We start from the raw sequence: 25,394 nt of genomic DNA, 5'->3' as shown, positions 1-25,394 counted from the left end.
GCTCGTGTGGAGCATGGACACCAACATGGACATTTTGAGTCGAATGGCCTGTCTCTGTGCTGTAAATACTTTGTAAATTGTATTAATTATGTACAGGACACGAGTTAGGTCACACTTAGAGAACGGTGCATAGTTAAGGTCTCCATAATATAAAAAGGACGTAGAAGAACTGGAGAAAGTGCAAAAAACACTTACAACAACAACAGATTTTATTTATATAGCGCATTTAGCATAGTAAAATTACGCAAACGATTCACGGGAGCATTATTGAAGCAAACCTGATCCTGAGCCACCTAAGGGGATATTAGGAATGATGACAAAAGCTTAGTCAAAGAGATAAGTTTTAAGCAGCATCTTAAAGGAGGAGGGAGATTTAGAGAAGCAGAGAGGTTTAGGGAGGGGATTCCTGAGTTTAGGGGCCAGGCAGCTGAAAGCACAGCCGCCAATGGTGGAGCGGTTACAATTGGGGTGTGCAAGAAGCCAGAATTAGAGGAGCACAGAGATCTCGGGACTGTTGAGGGGCTGGTGGATCTTGCAGAGGTAGGGAGGGCGAGGCAAATTAGGGATTTGAAAGCAAGGATGATAATTTTAAAATGCAGGCATTGCCAAAACTGGAGTCAATGTAGGCCAGTGAGCACAGGGGTGGTGGTTTACTGGGATTTGGTGTGAGTTAGGTTATGGGCAGCAGAGCTTTGGATGAGCTCAAGTTATGGATGGTGGGAGATGGGAAGCTGGCCAGGAGAGATTTGGTGTTGTCAGGTCTTGAGCTACCAAAGGCATGGATGATGGTTTGAGCAGCTGATGAGCTGAGGGAGGGGCGAAGTTCGGCGATGTTGCGGAGGTGGAAGGAAGCCGTCCTGGTGATGGAGTGAATCTCTGCTCGGAAGATCATCCAGTGGTCGAATACGACACCAAGAATACAAAGAACAAACTGGTGCTAAGGAGAGGGATGGAGTCGGTGGCCAGGCAACGGAGTTTGTGAAGGGAGCCAGTCGCTTTGGTCTTACAAATATTTAGTTGGATGGCACCAGAACTGAAAGATTACAGCTGTCAGGATAGATTAAACAGATTGGGCCGTTCTGCTATAGAAGACAAAGGACTTAGATGAGGCCTGATAGAGTCCTTGAAAATTATGAATTGGTTGGATATGGTAGATGTGGAGCGAATGTTTACACTTGTGGGAGAATGCAACACTTGGGGTCATGAACACAAGATAGTTCCTAATAAATCCAATAGGGGAATAAGGAGCAATTTCTATACCCAGAGATGGTTAGATTCTTTCAAAAGGAAACTAGAGGAGTAAATGAGAGAAAGGGGAATAGAATGATATCTTGAGCAGCTAAGATGAGGTAGATGCAATGGGAGGAGAATGTTGCGGAGCATAAACACCAGCAGAGACCGATTGGGCCTAATGGCATTTTTGGGAGCTGCATATTCCATGTAATATAATCATCTGGACTGCAGCCCAGCTCTGTCTGCCCACCTATTGATCAGGCTCTTACACTGGAAGCTGCGAATGAATTGCTGCCCTCAATAGCTGAAGGGACTCTTTACAGAAGAGCTCAGACAGAATGCAGCAAACCACTGTTCCTGTCCCGAAAGAAAATGTGGGAATTGTCAGTCAGAAACTGTGACAAGTCCTAAACATAGTACTCTCCCCGCCGCTGGCTATATCTTCAGACCTCCAGGGGTTGCTAGAGTAATTCAGTGGATGGCAGTCTGGGGCTGAATATTACATTCCTGGGCTGGAAATACTGGGAGCCGCCTCTGGGCTGTGCTCAGTTCTGATTATTAATGAACTGAATAATTGGGGTGAATGGATATTTCACCACGCTCTTCACCTGCTCTCTGAACTTGGACTGGTTCACCGCATAAATAAATGTGTTTGTGCAGCAACTTAAATCCCGCAGCATAAATCCGACTAGTCTAAAGATATATAAACAAAGAGTGTAATAATGGGGATCTGCTCCTGCAATGGAATAAGATAAGAATTCTATAACAAAGTCCAGCCACAGCAGTATGAAGCTGGCGGATATGGTGAAGAGTAAAATCACAGACTTCCTTCTGCTCTCCATCTCTGGGTCTCTGCCATTCTCTCCCTTGTTTTCACTCCTCAGTCGCTTACGGACCCGACTGGCCACTAAAATGTGTCTGACTGTCAGAGCATTGAGCAAAAGAATTAAAGCGAATGGGAGCAATGGCGTTAAACCATATCAAACAAGTCAAATCCCTTCCACCCGGGATCAGTAAAATAGCTTGGGATTGTATCACAGAACCACAGCACATTGTCGATTATCACCGAGGGTTGAAATACAAAGTAGAAGGGAACGTTTGTTAAACAAAACAGAATGCAGGTTGTTCCGAGAACCATCTGCCGCAGTTTTCTCGGTGCAATATTTAAATTTCAGCTTCTGGCAACAAATGGCCACAAATCGATCAAAGATGAAAGTGACGGTGAACCAGACAGAACAGTCTGTGGCTACAGTGGACAGGACAAAGAGAACACGACACACAGGGGTGATGGACAGGAAAGAACTTGGAAATAATACCCTCTGATCTGGTCCAGTATGACCTCAGTGACAACAAGCAGGAGATCCACCGCTGCCATGCACACCAGGTAACGAGTGGTGCAGGTGGAGAGCCCACACTTTCCCCGGGACAGGATCACAATCGCCAGCAAATTCACTGTAAAACACAGAAGGGAAAAGAGACTGGAAATGACTGATCATTCTCCGTATCTGAGCCCGGGGCGGGATTTTAACACCCCAAAAACGGGCGGGTTGCGGTTGGGTCAGAGGTGAAAATTGAACAATATCGTCCCGACCACAACCTGTATCAAACCCGCCCGCTTCCGAGTTTAACGGAGACGGGACAGGGAGCGGGCTGTGTACTGCTCCCAGGAGGCGGGTTGGTAATTTAAATATTATAATGAAGCGGGCCGTCTCTGAGTTAAAAACAGAAAATGCTGGATACACTCAGTGGGACAGGCAGCATCTGTAGAGAGAGAAACAGAGTTAACGTTTGAGGTCGATGACCCTTTGTCAGAACTGTAATAAAATGGAGATGGAACAGGTTATTTATCTAGTGTGGGGGCAGGGAAAGGGGGGAGGGGAGGAAAGTAAAACATGGATGGTCTGTGATAGGATGGAAGGCAGGAGAGACTAAAGAGGAAAGGGATGATCGTGCAAGGCAAAAGGAGATGGCAGTGGGACAGTAAAGAAACAAACGATTGCTCTATATGAAGTTTAAATGGCAACGGCAGATTGATCGACAGATGCAATGTGAGAGAGAGAAATAAAAAAATCGGGGCAGAGGATATGTTCTGAAATTGTTGAACTCGATGTTGAGTCCAGAAGGCTGTAAAGTGTTTAATCGAAAGATGAGGTGTTGTTTCTCGAGCTTACATGGAGCTTCATTGGAACAGTGTAAGAGCCCGACGACACAGAGATCAGAGTGGGAGTGGAGCAGATAATTCAAGTAACAGGCAACCGGAAGCTCGAGGTCAACTTTCCGGACTGACTGGAGGTGTTCCGCAAAGCGGTCACCCAGTCTGCGTTTGGTCTCCCCAGTGTAGAGGAGACTGCATCGTGAGCAGTGAATACAGTATAATAAATTGCAAGAAGTACAGGTAAATCGCTGTTTCACCAGGAAAGAGTGTTTGGGGCCCGGGACAGTGGGAAGGCAGGAGGGGAAAATGCAAGTGTTGCATCTCCGGCGCTTTCACAGAAAGGTCCTGGGCAAAGCGGAAGATGTATTTGTGGTGATAGATGAGTGAACCAGGGTGTTGCAGAGGGAATGTTTCCTTCGGAATGCTGAAAGGGGAGGTGAGGGGATGATATGTTTGTTGGTGGGATCATGCTGGAGGTGGTGGAAATGGTGGAGGATGATTCCCTGAATGTGCGGGCTGCTGCAGTGAAAGGTGAGGGCAAGTGCATCCCTATCGTGGTTCCAGGATGGAGGGGAAGGGGTGAGGGCAGCAATGTGAGAAATAGAACGAACACGTTTAAGGGCCGTGTCAACCGTGGTAGAGGGGAATCCTCAGTTGAGGAAAGCAACCATGAGGGAAACAAGGAATACAGGTCACATTCACGAGTATGGAAAATCTGGTAGAATGGAATAGAGTGCACAGGAAGCGGGGTGGGAGGAAGTGTAGTCCAGGTAACTGTGGGAGTCAGTGGGCTTAAAGTGATTGATTCCCAATAGTCTATCCACAGATATGGAGACAGAGAAGTCGAGGAAGGGAAGGGAACAGTCGGAGATGGAACATGTGAAGGTTTGGGAAGGTAGAAATTTGAAGCAACGTGAATGAAATTTTCTATTTCAGGGCGAGCGCAGGAAACGGCACCGATTCAGTCATCAATGTATTGGAAAAAGATGTGAGGGAGTGGACCTGATTAGGACTGGAACAATGAATGATCCACATATACCACAAAAGACTCTGATGTAATCTATTTTATAGGCTTAACTATGGCTGGCCAGGCTTCCTGGGCCTCGGGAATGCTTTCACCCGGCCCCCAAAGCTCTACCCATTGCTCGAACCCCTATGCATAGAACCACCCAGTCGGGGTCGGGCATTCTCAAGACTGCAGTCTGGGCACACTCCCAGGACCGGTCAAATCCCCGGGTCTGTGATCGGACGCACTGCATGATACGATGTGGCACCCCATGTTTGTGCATCAGACCGACTTTGTCCTGCTCCGGAGTCCCGCATTCCCATCTGACTGGAAGCCGGATTGTCAATCAGGCTGACTTCCGTGGTGTGTAACCAGTCAAGGACAAAAGCCGTACGCTGTGGAGTTAAGGCACCACAACGTCTGGGAACATCCAGACTACTGGGTATCCTGTCGGATATTATGCAGCCACCCCGCACCCACCGGCCGTTGTAAATAACCTGCCTCTATTAATATCCAGGCATAAGTATTTGAGCAGAAGCATAATACTGAGACTGCTGAAAATCTGATAAAAAAGACAATGTTGAAAACACTCTGCAGATCAGCCAGCATCTGTGCAAAGAGAGAGAGAGTAAAGGTTTCAGATCGATAAACTTTCTTCAGAACTGAAAGATCGCAGAGATTAAGTGCTAAAGCAATGATAGATTCACAGAAAAGTGCGGTAGCATCTGGATAGAAAGGAGAGGAACGTTTTTCCTTCAGGAACTTATCCCATTCCCTTTTAAAAGTCATGATTGAATCTGCCTCCAGCACCCTTTCAGACAGTGCATTCCAGATCATAACCACTCGCTGCCTTAAAGCGTTTATCCTCATACTGCCCTTGGAGCTTCAGCACATCACGCAAAACCTGTGTTCTATGCTGCTCGACTGTTCCACCAATGGGAACAGCATCTCTCTATCTACTCTGTCTAGACCCCTGATGATATTGATCACCTCTATCAAATCTCCTCTCAATCTTCTCTGCTCGATGGAGAACAACCCCAGCTTCTCTAGTAAAGCTGCATTACTGAAGTCCCTCATCCCTGGAACCATTTTTGTAAATTTTTTCTGCACCCTCTCTAAAGCCTTCATGCCCTTCCTAAAGTGCGATGCCTAGAATTGGACACAAACTCTAGTTGTGGCCGAACCAATTTAATAAATGTTACTCATACTTTCCACGCTTTTGTACTCTAAGCCTCTATTTATAAAGCTCAGATTCCCTTAAACTTTTTTAACCGCTTTCTCAACTTGACCTGCCATCTTGAACGATATTTGTACATGTACCCCCAGGTCCCTCTGTTCCTGTACCCCCTTTGGAATGTCTTGCTTGAGTAAATTAGTGAATCCTTTGAATAAGTATCAGATAGTGTAAATAAGGGTAATGGAGTAGATGAAATATACTTTGGTTTGTTTTAAAGTCTTGCGATAAGGTATTACATAGCAGACTGAATCACTGAGCAAGTGGAGTTAGGAGACAAGCAGCAGAATGGATAGCAAAATGGCTGCAAGAGCAGCAAATTGGGAGTAGTGGATAAAGCTATTTACACAGATTGGTGGATGGTGAGAAGTGATGTTCCACAAGGATCGGCGTTGGGACCACTGTTGTTCACTACTTACATACACGATATTAATTCGGGAAGCAGAAGCACAAATTCGAAAATTGCAGATGGCTCCAAATTGGGAATACAGTTAATACAGAGGAAGAATGCAGCACAATACCTGAAGACATTATTAAACTTGCAGAAAGGACGTTTAAATGGAAAATTAATTTCAATATCGCTAAGTGAGAAGTACTGCATTTGGGTAGGAAGAATAAGGTTCCCAAATATCCCTTGGAAAATCAGAGTAGGAATTGGCTAGAGGGGTACCGATTAACAAATCATTTAAAGTAGCAACGCATGTTAACATGACAATAAACATGCAAGCAAAATACTGGGGTACATTTCCAGAAGAATAGAATCGCAAAGCAATGAGGTTAGCTTAAACTTATATAGAAGCTTGGTTATACCAAACTGAGCCTACCGTGTGCAGTTCTGATCTCCATCTATATATATAAAGCGGTTCTTCTGTCTGTCATTCCGTCTGTCTGTATAGAATAAACTCGAAAGTTATAGAGCGTACCTACACGTGTGTTACATCGAAAGAAAGCTGACGATTCCAGAACCGTCCTAAGCGTATTAACGTTTCGGCCAGACAAAAATTGCGCCGGCGGTATCCAAAAAACGTTCAACATTCCGCTCATTATCCGCTCATTAGCATCGAGTGACGTTGAGGTCGACCAATCATACGGCGGGTTCCTGGCACGTGCGGCCGGGCCCTCCTATGGTCGAGTGACGGGACGATTGACCAATCCTACGCTTTGGTGACCTGACGGTCGACCAATCGGTGCGTGTGTGGGCGGGCCTTATCGTTCTGAACCGAGGTGAGTCGCCGCCATCTTGATTCTAAACTTTTCATTTCTTTTTCCCGCTTTCTGTGTGTTTCCTTTCAAATCTACATTTCCAGCGAAAAAAAATTTGCTTTTAAAAAACAAATTGTTTTTAAAAAAAGTTAATTAATCTGTAAATCTTTTCTCTAACCTCTATAATTCTCCTACCTTCCAGGCCCGGGGCCTCGGCTTCTCCAACTGCCAGCAGTGCAACTCTAGACCCAGGCTCCCGGCCTAGGCCGAGACAAACACTGGCAGAGGAGATAGGGTGTGCTGCCTCAGCTCCATTCCCAGGGTCAGTAGGTGGGGAGGCTTCATAAGCAACTGGGGTAGGTCGCAAGCCCCGAATAATAATCTGAAGATCCTGTGTTTGCAGCTGAGGAAATTTCTTCTGCAGACAGCCCCAGGTTAACGGCAGCCATCTTTTTCAAGGAGGGTGAAACGTTTCAGTGCGACGCCATTTTGATTCAGTGTCGAACAGAGTGCCTGCCCGGCCATCTTAGTACAGGAACATAGAGTGGGTGGGGCTTCTGTGCTCCAAATCGGGTCCTGGTGACCGAGACAGACAATCGGCAGTGTGGGCGGGGCCTAATCTTTCCAACTGAAAAGCAAGCGGAGGCCATTGTTTGTGGTACAACACTGAGAGGTGAGGACCCCTTTTTTAATAAAAAGATTGGTGACGTTGTAAAGTGTATGTTATAGAAAGATTTACCAAAAATGTAAAGTACAGGAACCTTTGTGCTATCCGGAGGTGAGCTATCCGGCAATCTGGAGCCACCACAAAAATCAGCAGCCGTTTTTTATTCTTTGTTTATTTTCCTTTGTTTGAACAGTCAAGCTGTGCAAGGTCTGTAGCTATAGCAACAGCTTTAGCTGCAGAGCTTTAGGGCCACACCCAGTGTTTAGAAGCTGTTGCTAAGCAACACTGTTTGTTGTCAAATATGGAGATAAGAATCTCCGTATCTCTCAACATTAACTCTGGAGAGTAGGGCAGTTTTAAGGCAAGCAGGATAGCACAAACTTTCCTGTACTATAAGTATATCTCCCCCCCTCCCTTTCCACCCCCACGCCACCCAACCCCCTCCCACCCAACAAACCCCATCCCCCTTCCCCTCCACAGCCCCCCACCCCTCCGTCCCCCCCACACCCCACCCCCCATTCCCCCACCACACCCCACCCCCCTTCCCCCACCCCCGTTCCCCGCCAGCCCCCTTCCCCCCCACACCCCCATCCCCCACTTCCCCCCTCACAGACCCTCCACCCACCCCCCACCCCCACACCCCTCTTCCCAGCCACCCACCCACCCCTGCCCCTCCCCCCTCCCCCCTTCCCCCTCCCCTCCTCCCCCCTTCCTCTCCTCCCCCCTCCCCTCTTCCCTTAAAATCACATCTCTCTCTCTCTCTTCCCTCCAGTCGCTCTCTCTCTTCCCCCCAGTCGCTCTCTCTCTTCCCCCGAAGTCGCTCTCTCTCTTCCCCCTCAGGTCCTCTCTCTCTTCCCCCCCAGTCCCTCTCTCTCTTCCCCCCCAGTAGCTCTCTCTCTTCCCCCCCAGTCGCTCCCTCTCTTCCCCCCCAGTCGCTCTCTCTCTTCCCCCAGTCGCTCTCTCTCTTCCCCCAAGTCGCTCTCTCTCTTCCCCCCAGTCGCTCTCTCTCTTCCCCCCCAGTCGCTCTCTCTCTTCCCCCCCAGTCGCTCTCTCTCTTCCCCCCAGTCACTCTCTCTTCCCCCCCGTCGCTCTCCCTCTTCCCCCGTCGCACTCTCTCTTCCCCCCACGTCGCTCTCTCTCTTCCCCCCCGTTGCTCTCTCTCTTCCCCATCGCTCTCTCTCTTCCCCCCGTCACTCTCTCTCTTCCCCCCGTCGCTCTCTCTCTTCCCCCCAGTCGCTCCCTCTCTTCCCCCCCAGTCGCTCTCTCTCTTCCCCCCCAGTCGCTCCCTCTCTTCCCCCCAGTCGCTCCATCTCTTCCCCCCAGTCGCTCCCTCTCTTCCTCCCCAGCCGCTCTCTCTCTTCCCCCCCAGTCACTCTCTCTCTTCCCCCCCAGTCACTCTCTCTCTTCCCCCCAGTCGCTCTCTCTTACCCCTAGTCGCTCTCTCTCTTCCCCCCAGTCACTCTCTCTCTTCCCCCCCAGTCGCTCTCTCTCTTCCCCCCAGTCACTCTCTCTCTTCCTCCCAGTCACTCTCTCTTCCCCCCCGTCGCTCTCGCTCTTCCCCCGTCGCTCTCTCTCTTCCCCCCGTCGCTCTCTCTCTTCCCCCCCCTTTGCTGTCTCTCTTCCCCCGTCGCTCTCTCTCTTCCCCCGTCACTCTCTCTCTTCCCCCCGTCGCTCTCTCTCTTCCCCCCCAGTCGCTCTCTCTCTTCCCCACCAGTCGCTCTCTCTCTTCCCCCCCAGTCGCTCCCTCTCTTCCCCCCCAGTCGCTCTCTCTCTTCCCCCCCAGTCGCTCCCTCTCTTCCCCCCAGTCGCTCCATCTCTTCCCCCCCAGTCGCTCCCTCTCTTCCTCCCCAGCCGCTCTCTCTCTTCCCCCCCAGTCGCTCTCTCTCTTCCCCCCCAGTCACTCTCTCTCTTCCCCCCAGTCGCTCTCTCTTACCCCTAGTCGCTCTCTCTCTTCCCCCCAGTCACTCTCTCTCTTCCACCCGTCGCTCTCTCTCTTCCCCCCAGTCGCGCCCTCCCTTCCCCCCCAATCGCGCTCTCTCTTCCCCCCCAGTTGCGCTGTCTCTTCCCCCCCAGTCACGCTCTCTCTTCCCCCAAGTTGCGCTCTCTTCCCCCCAGTCACACTCTCTCTTCCACCGCAGTCGCTCTCTCTCTCTCTTCCCCCCAGTCACTCTCTCTCTCTCCTTCCCCCCGTCATGCTCGCTCTTCTCCCCCAGTTGCGCTCTCTCTTCCCCCCCATTCGCGCTCTCTCTTCCCCCCAGTCGCGCTGTCTCTTCCCCTCAAGTCACGCTCTCTCTTCCCCCAAGTCGCGCTCTCTTCCCCCCAGTCACTCTCTCTCTTCCACCGCAGTCGCTGTCCCACTCTCTTCCCCCCCAGTCGCTCTCTCTCTATTTCCCCCCAGTCGCTTTCTCTTTCTTCCCCCCCCAGCCGCTCTCTCTCTCTTCCCCATCAGTCGCTCTCTCTCTTCCCCCCCAAATCGCTCTCTCTCTGCCCCCCCCAGTCGCTCTCTCTCTTCCCCCCCCAGTCGCTCTCTCTCTTCCCCCCCCAGTCACTCTCTCTCTTCCTCCCACCCCCCAGTCGCTCTCTCTCTCTCTTCCAACAACAACATGCCCTCAAAAGACCCTCGGCACCGCCGGGCACTTCAGCTAGTATTAAATTAAGAATATTAAGGCAAAGGAGAAATTGCAATGTACTTACAAGGAGGACACCAGAACGGAGACAGTATAACCTTCAGGAAAAATTGAACAGAATGCTCCTCTTTTCTTTACATAAGAGAAGGCTGAGGGGTGGCCTAACAGAGGCTTTTACATTTTGAAGGGTTAACATAGAGTAGATGTTTATACTTGTGACGTGTGTGCAACATTGGACATTATCGATAAAAGATAGTCACTAATAAATCCAATACGGAACTGAGGAGAAATTTGTTTACTCAGAGGTTGGTTAGAAAGTGGAACTCGCTACAACTTGAAGTACTTCAGGCGATTAGCAGAGATGCATTTAAGGGGAAGCGAGAGAAGTACACGAGGTAGAAAGCAATAGAAAGTTATGCTGATAGGGTTAGATGAAGAGAGGTTGGGCAGGCTCCTGTGGAGCATAAACACTGGCATAACCTTATGGGACCGAATGGCCTGTTCTGTGCTGTAAATTCTATGGAGATCTGAATACAAAGTAATCAATTCATTTAATCATTGTGGATATTGAAGTATTTTATTTATTGAAGCATTGCCCTATTTATTACATTATTATCAGTTACATAATGGTATTATTTACTGCCCTCGGTACTGACCTCTGTATTATAAAAACATGATATGCATGTTCTTCAGCTGTAAGTTTCTCTTTCTGCAGGGACTTACCTCACTGAGCTAAGGGCAGAAATCGGTGCAGGTTCCCTGTGTAAATACATTGAATCATAGATAAGTACTGGTTTGTCAAACCTTAATCAGTTACAGAAGTGGAATTATCAATAACCACAGCCCAATATACATCCCGTCTAACGGTAACATAATGATATTCAGCACTCATGACCTACAGATTTTCAGGGACATTTTGGGGGAAGGGGATTAATCAGCACCAAACAATTAAAGTGTTTACAATAACTATACATAGAGTAAGAATAAGTCTTTATACAGAGGATTTGAAAACTGTAACACTGCTGTCCTGCTGTTTACCTCTCAATAATTAGTTAAACATTTTTTCTGTTGGTGCAGTTCAATAGGAAACAAAGCATTAGCAATATATTTCACCTTATATATGAACATAAGAACCTAAGAAATAGGAGCAGGAGTAGGCCATACGAACCCTCCAGCCTGCTCCGCCATTCAAAAAGATAATGGCTGATCATCCACCTCAACTCCACTTTCCGGTCCGATCTCCATATCCATTGATACCCCTAGAATCCAAATATCCATGTATCTCAGTCTTGAATATACTCAAAACTCAGCATTCACAGGCCTCTGGGGCAGAGAATTCCAAAGATTCACAACCCTCTGATTGAATAATATCCTTTTCATCATAGTCTTAAATGGACTACCCCTTATGCTGAGACTATGTCCCCTAGTTCTAGACACTCCAGCCAGGGGAAACAACCTCTCATCGTCTCACCCTGGCAATCACAGGAATAAATCTCGTGAACCTTCATTGCAGCAACTCCTATGTTTATAACCAAACTTCTTCAACCAACTGCAAAAATCTTCCCCTTTGCCATTAATTACAGTCGTAAAACAGGAATGAAGCTCCATGAAGGGGAGAGATCAGTTAACTAAAATAATAGTTTCAAATTGTAACCGAATTGTTCCAGTCCGTTTAGTGACCCACAGACTAGATGCAGAAAGGATGTTTCTGATAGCTGGGGAGTCCAGAACCAGGGGTCTTAGTCTAAGGATAAGGGGTCAGCCATTTAGGACTGAAATGAGGAGGAATTTCTTCACCCAGAGAGTGGTGAACCTGTGGAATTCTCTGCCACAGAGGGCGGTGGAGGCCAGTTCATTAAATATATTCAAGACAGAGTTGGATATATTTCTTGAGGCTAAAGGGATCAAGGGATATGGGGAGAAGGCAGGGACAGGGTACTGAACTTGAATGATCAGCCATGGTCTCACTGAATGGCGGAGCAGGCTCGAAGGGCCGAAAGGCCTTCTCCTGCTCCTATCTATTATGTCCGTGTGTAACTGAGACACGGACTGCAGGAGTTGGTTACAACAGATTTTTACTGAGTGGAGACAAACTGGAACTAACTATGCAAAGTTACTACACAGGCATATATACAGGGGTGGTCACTACTGGTACTGCAGTATACAGGGGCTGCAGAATATAGTTCCTTCTGCAAAGTACATACACTACAATTCCTCCCCTTTTAGCTAAACAGTACATAACATTCGATTAATAATTAAATAACATGTTTACAATTACAGTTGCTAGATACATTAGCTGAAGTTAAGCAATTATAAGTTCAGTCTTTGAGGAGGCTCCTTGATTCTGTCTGGATAACGCCTCTTTGGGGTATCAGGTTCTTCTGGCAAAGTTGATTCGGGATCAACGTCGTTGTTTGGTTCGTCTGCTTCCAATATCACCGATTCTGAGGTAGATGCAATTGGTACTTAGGTTTCATCACCAGGTGTATCGGATCGTGGTGTGGAATTGACGTTTTCCAGTGACTCTAGAATCTGGTCAGCATGGCGTCTTACAATGCTGTCTCCAACATCCACGGTATACATTAGGGGTCCTTGCCGTGTGCAGATCGTTCCTGGCTGCCATTTCTCTGTGCTGTAGTCCCGGCCCAAAACTGGTTGACCTTTCTTAAAACTCCTGGTCGGCCTTTCATTCATATTCTGAAACTGCCTGTTCTCCACATCCCTTCTGATGTTTGGCTTAACCAAATCCAAGCGGCATTGTAGTCTTCGATTGTACAACATCATGGCTGGAGTTTGGTTGGTAACTGCATGTGTCACATTCCGGTAGGCAAACAAGAAGTTATCCACCTTGTGTTGTAGGGGTATGTCTTCATTACACATTGCCTTGATAGCCTTCTTGAATGTTTGAACGAACCTCTCAGCCAATCCATTGGTGGCTGGATGATATGGGGCGGATGAGTAATGCTTAACACCATTGTTCTTTAAGAATCTCCGGGACTCTTCAGACACAAACTGTGGTCCATTGTCAGAGCAAATCTGTTCAGGCAGCCCATTTCTGGCGAATATGGTTCGTTAGACAGTGATAGTTTTTTCTGTGGTGGTTGAGGACATTTTTATTACCTCTGGCCACTTTGAATGTGCATCCACCGCAATTAAAAACATCGAGTCCATAAATGGACCAGCAAAATCAATGTGCACCCTTTGCCATGGAGACGAGTGCCACACCCATGGATGTGGAGGGGCTTGTGGTGGGGCGTTTTGGACCTTCTGGCATACTGTACAGCTCCTGGTCATCTCTTCGATTTCTCTATCGATTCCCTGCCACCACACAAACGCTCTGGCTAAGTTCCTCATTTTTACCCCTCCCAGACGACCCTCATGAAGCTCATTGAGCACTCCATCCTTCAATTTGGGTGGAATTAATATTCTGGATCCACACATCAAGGTTCCTCTGCATACTGTCAGCTGTTCTTTTCTCGGCGAGAAAGCTGGCAGCATTGGTTCGCCATGTGCTGGCCATCCCTTCACCGTTAAATCATAGACCCAGGAGAGTGTCGGGTCATTTCGTGTTTCCTTTTCTATGTTTGCATTCGTCACAGGTAGACATTGGACTATGGTCGAGTGGAAGATCTCCACAGGATCCACTGCAGGTGCTTCTTGCACCGTCGGCAACGGTAGGCATGACAATCCATCAGCATTGCCATGCTGTTTAGTTCCTTTGTACTCGATTTCATATTGGTGTGCCCCAAGGAAAAGGAACCACCTCTGTAGCCCTTGTGCTGTTATTATCGGGACGCCCTTCTGAGGGTTGAAATTGGAGACAAGAGTTTGATGATCAGTTAGTAGAGTAAATTTCTGACCGAGCAGGTAGTGATTGAACTTCTTCACACCCCACACCAGGCTGAGGGCCTCTCTGTCAATCTGGGAGTAGTTACGTTTGGCTGAAGTTAACGAGCATGACGCAAAAGCTATCGGCCTCTCTGAGCCATCAAGGAATTTATGTGACAGTACCGCTCCAATGCCGTAGGGAGACGCAGCCAGTCTTACCGGTAGTGATGGGTTGTAGTGAGCCAATACTTCTCTTGAAGTGATTAGGTCTTTACTCTTCTGAAAGGCCCGCTTACATTCATCGCTCCATTTCCATGCCACTCCAGTTTGTAGTAGGGTGTTCAGTTGGTGCAGAATTGTGGACAAATTCGGCAAAAACTTACGGTAGTAATTCACCAATCCGAGGAATGACCTGAGTTGCGACACATTTTCAGGCGCTGGAGCCTTAACAACCGCTTCAATTTTGTCAGGGGACTTATGTAACCCCTCTTCATCAATCAAGTGGCCACAATACGATATCTGTTTCTTAAAAAACTCGCACTTGGGGCGATTGGCTCGTAGCCCATGTTCTCTTAGTCTAGTGAGCACCTGCTCTAGGTTGGCAAGGTGTTCACTGTCATTTTCACCTGTCACTGGGATGTCGTCCAAGTAACACTGAGCCCCAGAATCCCTTGCAGGACTTGTTCCATCGCTCTTTGCCATATCGTCGGAGCTGATGCTACTCCGAATACCGGTCGATTATACTGGTAAAGACCTTCGTGAGTGTTTATCGTGAGATACTTCCAAGAAGATTCTTCAACTTCTATCTGCAAATATGCTTGTGCTAGATCAATTTTTGTAAAACGCTTCCCTCCAGATAGTGAGGCGAAAATATCTTCTATCCTCGGGAGAGGATATTGTATTGTGTGAAGGACTGGGTTCACCGTCACCTTGAAGTCCCCACAGATGCAAAACTTCCTTGGCTCCTCAGACTTATTGTTTAACGTTTTCTTCATGACAGGAACGATGGGTGTCGCCCACTCGCTCCAGTCTACCTTAGGTAACACGCCTACATTCTCCAGATTCTCCAGATCTGCCTCGACGGCTGGGCGAATTGCATACGGTACAGTTCTTGCTTTGAAAAATTTGGGAATTGCATTCTCTTCTATTTTTATCGAGGCGGTTATGCCTTTAAGAGTTCCCAGTTCTTGTTGAAATACCTCTTTGGCGTTAGCTAAGATTTTTGACAATCGTCCAGGTGTGACGTTGTCATCCTTTTTACCAGCCACCGTCAGTGCCTGAATGGAATGCCGGTCTAAACTTAACTTTCTGATCCATTCACATCCCAATAACGGTGGTCCACCATCTTGCAGTATGTACAGATACATTTTCCGTATTTCCTTGCCATTGTATTCGACAAGCACCCTTACTTTTCCCTCTGGGTTGTAACGTCTTCAAGACAATGGATGTCTCTTTCAAGTGTATGTGTGAGAATAGCCGCTCGTAGTCTCGTCGATTCATGACGGTCAGGGCTGATCCTGTATCCAATTCCATTTTGACTTGGGACCCTGCTATCTTGAGGGTGACCCAAATGCTTCGGTGATCTTCTTTTGTGATTATGTTGTGAAGTTTGAGACAGCTTAGTCTCTTGTTCCCGGATTCAATATCGCTCTTCTGGTCTTCGGAACTACTGTCTATCATCTTTTGTACTTTCCTGTACTGTTCCTTAGTAGCCTTATTGTTGTCGTTAGTCTTCTTCCCAGACCTGCAAACTCGTGCAATGTGTCCCATCTTTACGCATTGCCTGCATATTTTGTCCTTGGACCAGCAGTCCTTCTGGTCATGGGTTGTTCTGCCGCAGCGATAACATTTTTCAAATCCCTGTCATTTCGTGGGTGTCGTATTCCTGTGGCTTTTGCTGTATTTGTGCATCTCCCCTTGCTGCTGCTTCGTACGATACTGCCACGCTGAAAGCCTTATCTCGCGTCAGCTCTTTCTCTGAGAGTAACGTCTTCTGGGTTCCTTCACTCAGGAGTCCACAGACAAATTTGTCCCGTAGAGTATCTGTCAGTCCTGCTCCGAACTGGCACTGCTTTGATAGCTTGTGTAGTTCCATAAGGTAATCAGCATTGCTCTCATCTTTATGCTGATTTCTCCTGTGGAATTTAAATCTTTCTGCTATCAGCAACGGTGTCAGATTTAGGTGTTCCTGTAGGATATCAACAATTTCGTTAAAACTCTTCGCCATCGGTTTGGCTGGAGTGATCAGGTTCCGCAATAGGCCGTACGTTCTTGTGCCCATTAAGTTTAGTAGTACTGATGCCTTTTTCTCATTGGCTACTTCGTTTACCTTGCAATATACTTCGAATCTTTCCACATACGTGGTCCAGTCTTCTATTGCAGTATCGAAGGCAGTGATATTGCCAGTCTTTGGCATCTTGGAAATCTAAGATAGCGCCTCCCGCGCTTTGCCTTCTTCCCCGATTTAACAAAATGGCACCTCCCGCGCTTTGCCTTCTCCTCCACTGCTGCTAGCGCTGTTGCTGGCATTTTATGCCTTGATGGCGACGCCCTATGGTTTTCACACACTTCCCCCCCGCGCTACGGCTAACGCCGCTCTCCGCGGTACCCGTGGCAAATTGCAGCTCCTCGCGGCTTTCTGCGCTTCTAATTTCTTTTATTTTCCCATCGTCAGAGCAACCCTACGGGACACTTTCCTCCCTCTTCGCGGGTCTGTATGCTGCCCGGCTTCGTAGCACTGGCCGCGCCCTGTGTGCTCCACCCTCTCTCTCTCTCTCCTCTTCCCGACAACGCTGCTCGGCACCGTTGAAAAGCCACCCAATCGAGCTCTAGCCTGCCGCAGCCCAGGAAGGATCAGTGTACTACCTGCCACCAGCCCGATTAGCTGGAAAACCATGGACAGGATAACCAAGCCCCGCTCTCGACAGCCTCTCCTGCAAATCTTCAACTCCGATGAATCAGAGGCGGTTGCCCACGGTCGACTCCCGTTTCTTCTGTTTGTTTTTTTTTCTTTCTTCCTTCTGGCCTCGACCTCTAACAACTTCGCTTCAGGGATGGATCCCCATGAGGTGGTGCAGACTGTAGGTAAGTTCGGATCTGCTCGTCGCCAGTATTATGTTCGTGTGTAATTGAGACACGGACTGCAGGAGTTGGTTACAACAGGTCTTTACTGAGTGGAGACAAACTGCAACTAACTATGCAAAGTTACTACACAGGCTTCTATACAGGGGTGGTCACGACTGGTACTGCTGTATACAGGGGCTGCAGAATATAGTTCCTTCTGCAATGTACATACACTACACTATCTTCTATGTTTCTATGTTTCTATTCAGGACAGTACTTCAATGATAGATACTCCCAGTAATGCATGACCACTGGGGTCAGGTGTTCCACTCCGGTTGATGATGCACACTCAGTACAGCTCTACAGTGACAGACATTCCCAGTAATACGTGGTGACTGGGTTCTGGTTTTACACTCTGGTTAGTGACCCACACTCAGGACAGTTATACAGTGACAGACACTCCCAGTAATACATGGCCACTGTGGTCAGGTGTTCCACTCCGGTTCGGGACGCACACGCAGTACAGTTCTACAGTGACAGACACTCCCAGTAATACATGGCCACTGTGGTCAGTTGTTCCACTCCGGTTAGTGACCCACACACAGTACAATTCTACAGTGACAGACACTCCCAGTAATACATGCCCAATGGGGTCAGGTGTTCCACTCCAGGTAGTGACACACACTGAGTACTGTTTTACCGTGACAGATGCTCCCAATAATACATGGTGACTGGGGTCAGATTTTACACTCTCGTTAGTGACCCACCATCAGGACAGTTGTATAGTGACAGACACTCCCAATGATACATGGCCACTGCGGCCATGTTTTCCACTCCGATTAGAGACCCACACGCTGCACAGTTCTACAGTGACAGAAACTCCCAGTCATACATGGCCACTGCGGTCAGGTGTTCCACTCCGGTTAGAGACACACTCGCTGTACAGTCCTACAGTGAAAGACACTCCCAGTAATACATGGCCACTGTGGTCAGGTGTTTGTCTCCGTTTAGTAACCCACACTCAGTACAATTTTACAGTGACAGACACTTCCAGTAATAAATGGCCACTGGGGTCAGGTGTTCCACACCGGTTAGTGGCCCACACTCAGTAAAATTCTACATTGAAAGCCACACCCACAAAACATGATCACTAAGGTCAGGGGCTCCACACCTGTTAGTGAACCACACTCAGAAAAGTTCCACAGTGACAGATACTCCCAGTATTACATGGCCACTGGGGTCAGCTGCTCCACTCCAGTTTGTAACCCACACTCAGTTCAATTCTACATCGAAAGATACTCCCAGTAATACATGGCCACTGGGGTCAGGTGTTCCACTCCAGTTAGTGCCCCACACTCAGGACTACTACAGTGACACTCCCTTCCACTGATACCTTCTCTCAGAGTGTTGCTTACACAGAGGTCTGATTCAACATGCAGAATATTGCATTAAAGAAAATAACAATAACAAACCCTTGAGTAATTCAGGATTTTTGACGAAATGAATTGTCATCACTGTCCGGGTGTCTGAATAATGGTGACCGCTAGATCAGGATGTAACATTATCAGTGACAGAGCAGAACCAGAGACCAGCTCACACACAGATTTACACAACTTCAATGGTTATTGTCACTTACCAGGAACACCAATGGCGGCAATGAAAACGTAGTTTCTTTTCGCAACAGTGTAATATGTGTCAAGCATTTTCTGTGTGAAGTGATGTGTCCCTTCGTGTTGCAGCCAATCTCTCTGAATTAAATTCTGAGGCGTGACATTCCCAGCGCCATTCCTTTATACCCAGCGGGTTCTCCACGGGGACATTGAAGTTGCAAAATCGCTGAAAAAGCTATTTAAAAAAAATGAACAAACAGATGACGACAGCCGAGTTATTTCCCTGTGGGGAATTTGTGCCGATGGATCCTCAAACTAATACAGTCCCTCAAACTAATACAGCCCCTCAAATTAATAGAGTAACTCAAACTAATACAGCAACCTCAAACTGATACAGACCCTCAAACTAATTCAATACCTCAAAATAATAGAGTAACTCAAACTATTTCAGTACCTCAAATTAATACAGTCCCTCAAACTAATACAGTACCTCAAACTAATACAGCACCCTCAAACTGATACAGCCACTCAAACTAATAAAGGCCATAAAAGTAATAAAGACGCTAAAAATAATACAGTGCCTCAAAATAATACAGCCCATCAAACTAATACAGTACCTCAAAATACTAGAGCCCCTCAATCTAATAGAGTCCCTCAAACTAATACAGCCTCTCAAACTAATAGTGCCCCTCAAACTAATACTGCACCTCAAATTAATACAGCCCCTCAAACCAATACAGACCCTCAAACAAATAGAGTCATAGAGTCATAGAGTTATACAGCGTGGATAGAGGCCCTTCGGCCCATCGTGTCCGCGCCGGCCATCAAGCCCTGTCTAATCTAATCCTATATTCCAGCGTTTGGTCCGTAGCCTTGTAAGCTATGGCATTTCAAGTGCTCATCCAAATGCTTCTTAAATGTTGTGAGGGTTCCTGCCTCCACAACCCTATCAGGCAGTGAGTTCCAGACACCAACCACCCTCTGGGTGAAAAAGTTCTTTCTCAAATCCCCTCTAAACCTCCCGCCCTTTACCTTGAATCTATGCCCCCTAGTTATTGACCCTTCTACTAAGGGAAAAAGCTCCTCAGTATCCATCCTATCTATGCCCCTCATAATTTTGTACACCTCAATCATGTCCCCCCTCAGCCTCCTCTGCTCCAAGGAAAACAAACCCAACCTGCCCAGTCTCTCTTCATAGCTGAAGCGCTCCAGCCCTGGTAACATCCTGGTGAATCTCCTCTGAACCCTCTCCAAAGCGTTCACATCCTTCCTGTAGTTTGGCGACCAGAACTGCACACAGTATTCCAGCTGTGGCCTAACCAGTGTTTTATACAGCTCCATCATAACCTCCTTGCTCTCATATTCTATGCCGCGGCTAACGAAGGCAAGTATCCCATATGCCTTTTTTACCACCTTATCCACCTGTTCCGCCGCCTTCAGGGATCTGTGTACTTGCACGCCCAGATCCCTCTGACCTAGGGTCTTGCCTAGGGTCTTACCATTCATTGTGTATTCCCTTGCCTTGTTAGTCCCCCAAAGTGCATCACCTCACACTTTTCCGGGTTAAATTCCATTTGCCACTGTTCCGCCCATCTGACCAACCCATCTATATCGTCCCGCAGACTGAGGCTTCCCTCCTCGTTATTTACCACCCTACCAATTTTTGTTACATCCGTGAACTTACTGATCATACCATTTACATTCATATCCAAGTCATTAATGTAGACCACAAACAGCAAGGCACCCAGCACCGATCCCTGTGGTACCCCACTGGCCAGAGGCTTCCAGTCACAAAAACAACCTTCGACCATCACCCTCTGCCTTCTGCCACTAAGCCAGTTTTGTATCCAATGTGCCAAGGCATCCTGGATTCCATGGGCTCTTACCTTCTTGACCAGTGTCCTGTGCGGGACTTTATCGAAGGCCTTACTGAAATTCATGTATACCACATCCACTGCGTTACCCTCATCCACACACCTAGTCACCCCCTCAAATAATTCAATCAAATTAGTCAAACATGATCTTCCCTTGACAAAGCCATGTTGACTATCCCTGATTAATCCTTGCTTCTCCAAGTGGAGACAAATTTTGTCCCTCAGAATTTTTTCCAATAATTTTCCTACCACTGATGTTAGCCTCACTGGCCTGTAGTTCCCCGGTTTTTCCCAACTTCCCTTCTTGAATAATTATACTACATTAGCGGTTCTCCAGTCCTCTGGCACATCCCCTGTGGCCAGAGAGGTCCTGAATATATGTGTTGGAGCCCCCGCAATCTCTTCCTTTGCCTCACACAGCAGCCTGGGATACATTTCGTCTGGGCCTGGGGATTTATCCATTTTTAGGCCAGCTAAAACCCCCAACACCTCCTCCCTCTCGATGTTAATATGTTCGAGCATATCACAGTCCCCCCACCCTATTTCTATGTCTACATCGTCCCTCTACATAGTGAAAACTGATGCAAAAAATTCATTTAGAACCCCTCCTACATCTTCCGGCTCCACACACAGATTGCCATTAGGGACTTTTACCCTTAATATACTTAGAAAACATCTTAGGATTTTCCTTTATTTTGCTCGCCAGTGTTATTTCATGGCCCCTCCTTGATCTCCTAATTTCTTTTTTAAGTATCCCCCTGCACTTTTTGTAATCCTCTAGGGCTTCCTCCATCTTTAGCCTTTTGTATCTGCCAAAAGCCCTCCTTTTTTTCCAAATCCATTCTCGTATATCCCTTGACATCCAAGGTTCCCTGTGGTTTTTGGAACCACCCTTGACCTTTACGGGAACATGTTGCCATTGTATGATCTCAATCTCCCTTCTGAAAGCCTCCCATTGCTCCGATGTGGATTTTCATACAAGTAGCTGATCCCAGTCCATTTTGGCCAGATCCTGCCTTATCCTATTAAAATCGGCCTTCCCCCAATTTAGAACCTTTATTTCCGGCCCATCCCTGTCCTTTTCCATGACGACCTTAAATCTCACCATATTATGGTCACTGTCACCAAAATGCTCACCTACTAGCACTTTTTCCACTTGGCCGACCACATTCCCTTGAATTAGGTCCAGTACCGCCCCCTCTCTTGTAGGACTTTCTACATGCTGGCTCAAAAAGCTCACCTGGATGCACTTTAAGAATTCTACACCCTCTGAGCCTTTCACACTCTGACTATCCCAGTTAATATTGGGGAAGTTGAAATCCCCCATTATTATTACCCTATTATTTGCACATTTCTCTGAGATTTGCCTACATAGCTGTTCCTCTATCTGCCCCTGACTGTTTGGAGGTCTATAGTACACTCCCAGCAAAGTGCTTGCCCCCTTTTTGTTTTTAAGCTCCACCCATAAGACCTCATTAGAGGAACCTGCTAATATATCATCCCTCCTTACTGCAGTAATTGACTCCTTAATTAATATTGCGACAGCCCCTCCTCTTATACCTCCCCCTCTGTCTCGCCTGAAGATTCTGTACCCCGGAATATTGAGTTCCGGAATACAGTACCTCAAACTAATACGGCCCCTTAAACTAATAGAGCCCCTCAAACTAATAGTGCGCCTCAAACAAATACAGTACCTCAAACGAATATAGCCCCTCCAACTAATAGAGCCCGTTCAACTACTATGGCACCTCAAACGAATACAGCCCCTCAACCTAATACAGTACCTTAAACTAATACAGCCCTTTAACTAATGCAATACCTCAATCTATTACAGCCCCTCAAACTATTAGTGCCACTCAAGCTAATACAGCCCCTCAAACTATTGGCGCCCTCAAACTAATACAGCCATGCAATCTAATAGAGCTGCCAAACTAATACAGCCCCTCAAAATAATAGAGCCCCTCAAACAAATACAGCAACTCAAACTAATGCAGCCACACAAACTAATAGAGACCCTGAAACTAATAAAGTGCCGCAAATTAATACAGTACCTCAAACTATTGCAGCCCTTAAACTGACACAGTACCTCAAACTAATGCAGCCCCCCAAACTAATAGTGCCCCTGAAACTAATACTGCACCGCAAACTAAGACAGTACCTCAAAATATTACAGTCCTTAAATTAATAAAGTACCTCAAAATAATACAGCCCCTCAAACGAACGCAGTACCTCAAACTAGTACACTACCTTAAACAAATACAGTAACTCAAACTAATACAGCCCCTCAAATATTACAGCCCCTCAAGCTAATACAGCTAATCAAACTAATACAGACCCTCAAACTAATAGGGCCTCTCAAACTAATACAGCCCCTCAAACTAATACAGCCCCTCAAATTAATACAGTGCCTCAAATTAATATAGCACTTAAATTAATACAGCCCCTCCATCTAAAAGAGACCCTCAAACTAATAAAGTACCTCAAACTAATACAGTACCTCAAATTAATACAGCCACTCAGCCGAATAAAGCACCTCAAATAATACAGCCCCTCAAAATAATACTGCCCATCAAATTAATACAGCACCTCAACCTAATACACCCCCTCAAATTAAAACATTACCTCAAACTAATAAGGCACATCAAATTAATACAGTACCTCAAACTAATACAGCCCCTCAAACTAATACAGTACCTCAATCTAATAAAGTACCTCAAGTTAATACAGCCCCTCAGCCTAATAAAGTACCTCAAATAATACAGCCCCTCAAAATATTAGTGCCCATCAAACTAATAAATCCCCTCAAATTAATACAGCTCCTCAAACTAAAACAGTACCTCAAAATAATATAGCACCTCAAACTAGAGCAGTTCCTCAAACTAGTACAGCCCCTCAAACTAATACAATACCTCAAACTAATACAGCGCCTCAAAGTAATAAAGTACCTCAAACTAATTCAGCCCCTCAAAGAAATACAGTAACACAAATTAATACAGCCCCTGAAACTAATACTGCACCACAAATTAAAAGAGCCCCTCAAACTAATACAGTACATCAAACTAATACAGCCCATCAAATTAATACATTATGAAACTAATATAGTATCTCAAAGTAATACAGCCCCTTAAAGTAATACAACCCCTCAAATTAATACAGCCCCTCAAGCTAATACTGCACCCTGAAACGAATACAGCCCCTCAAACTAATACAGCCTCTCAAACTAAAACAGCCCCTCAACGTAACACATTACCTCAAATTAATACAGCCTCTCAACCTAATAAAGCCCCTCAATGAATACAGCCCCTCAAACTAATACAGCCCATCAAACTATTACAGTCCCTCAAATGAATACAGCTCCTCAAACTGAAACAGTATCATAAACTGATACAGTACCTCAATCTAAAACAGCCCCTCAAACTAAAACAGCATCTAAATCTAATACATCAACTCAAAGTAAAACAGTACCTCAAACTAATATAGCACCTCAAACTATTGCAGTACCTCCAACTAATACAGCCCCTCAAACTAATACAGGAACTCAAACTAATGCAGCCACTCACACTAATACAGCACCTCAAATTAATACAGCACCTCAAACTAATATTGCCCCTCAAATTAATTCAGCCCCTTAAACTAATACAGTACCTCAAACTAATACATCCCATCAAACTAATACAGTATCAAACTAATACAGTGACTCAAACTATTACAGCCCCTTAAAGTAATACAAACCCTCAAACTAATACAGCCCCTCAAACATATACATCACACTGAAACTACTACAGCCCCTCAAAATAATACAGTACCTCAAACTAATACAGCCCTTAAAGTTATACAGTACCTCAAAATAATACAGCCCATCAAATTAACACAGTACCTCAAACTAATACAGTACATCAAACTAATACAGTATCTCAAACAAATACAGCATCTCAAAGTAATACAGCCCCTCAAACTAATAAAGCCCCTCAAATAATACAGCCATCAAACTAATACAGCCCATCAAACTAATGCAGCCACTCAAACTAATACAGCTCCTCAAAATGAAAACAATATCTCAACTAATAAAGTACCTCAAATTAATACAATCCCTTAAGCTAATACCACACCTCACCCTAACACACATCCTCAATCTAACACAATACCTCAAACTAATATAGCACATCAAATTAGTACATTACCTCAAACGAATACAGCCCCTCAAACTAATACAGCTCCGCAAAACGAAAACAACATCTCAAATAATACAGTACTTCAAACTAATACAGTCCCTCAAACTAATACAGCACCTCACTCTAATACACCCCGCAAACTAAAACAGAACCTCAAACTAATATAGCACATCAAATTAATACATTACCTCAAACTGATACAGACCCTCAAACTAATAAAATACCTCAAACTAATACAACGCCTCAAACTAATACAGCACCTCAATCTAATACACCCCCTCAAAATAAAACTACCTCAAACTAATATATCTCATCAAATTAATACATTACATCAAATTCATACAGACCCTCAAACAAATACAGTACTTCAAACAAATACAGCCCCTCAACATAATACTGTACCTCACACTAATGCACTCCCTCAAACTAATACAGCTGCTCAAACTAATAACGACCCTCAGCCAATACAGACCCTCAAACTAATACAGCCCATCAAACTAATACTGGCCCTCAAACTAATACAGCTCCACAAAAGTAAAAGAGTATCTCAAATTAATACAGTACCTCAATCTAATACAGCCCCTCAAACTAATTAAACACCTCAATCTAATACACCCCCTCAAACTAAAACAGTACTTCAAACGAATATAGCTCCTCAATTTAATACAGCACCTCAAACTAATACCGACCCTCAAACTAATACAGTATCTCAAACTAATACA

The sequence above is a fragment of the Somniosus microcephalus genome, unplaced genomic scaffold (assembly GCF_052327205.1).
Source record: "Somniosus microcephalus isolate GS21.2 unplaced genomic scaffold, FLI_Smic_1.0 unresolved_chr8, whole genome shotgun sequence".
In the NCBI taxonomy this organism is placed as follows: Eukaryota; Metazoa; Chordata; class Chondrichthyes; order Squaliformes; family Somniosidae; genus Somniosus; species Somniosus microcephalus.
This window is presented reverse-complemented; position numbering follows the sequence as displayed.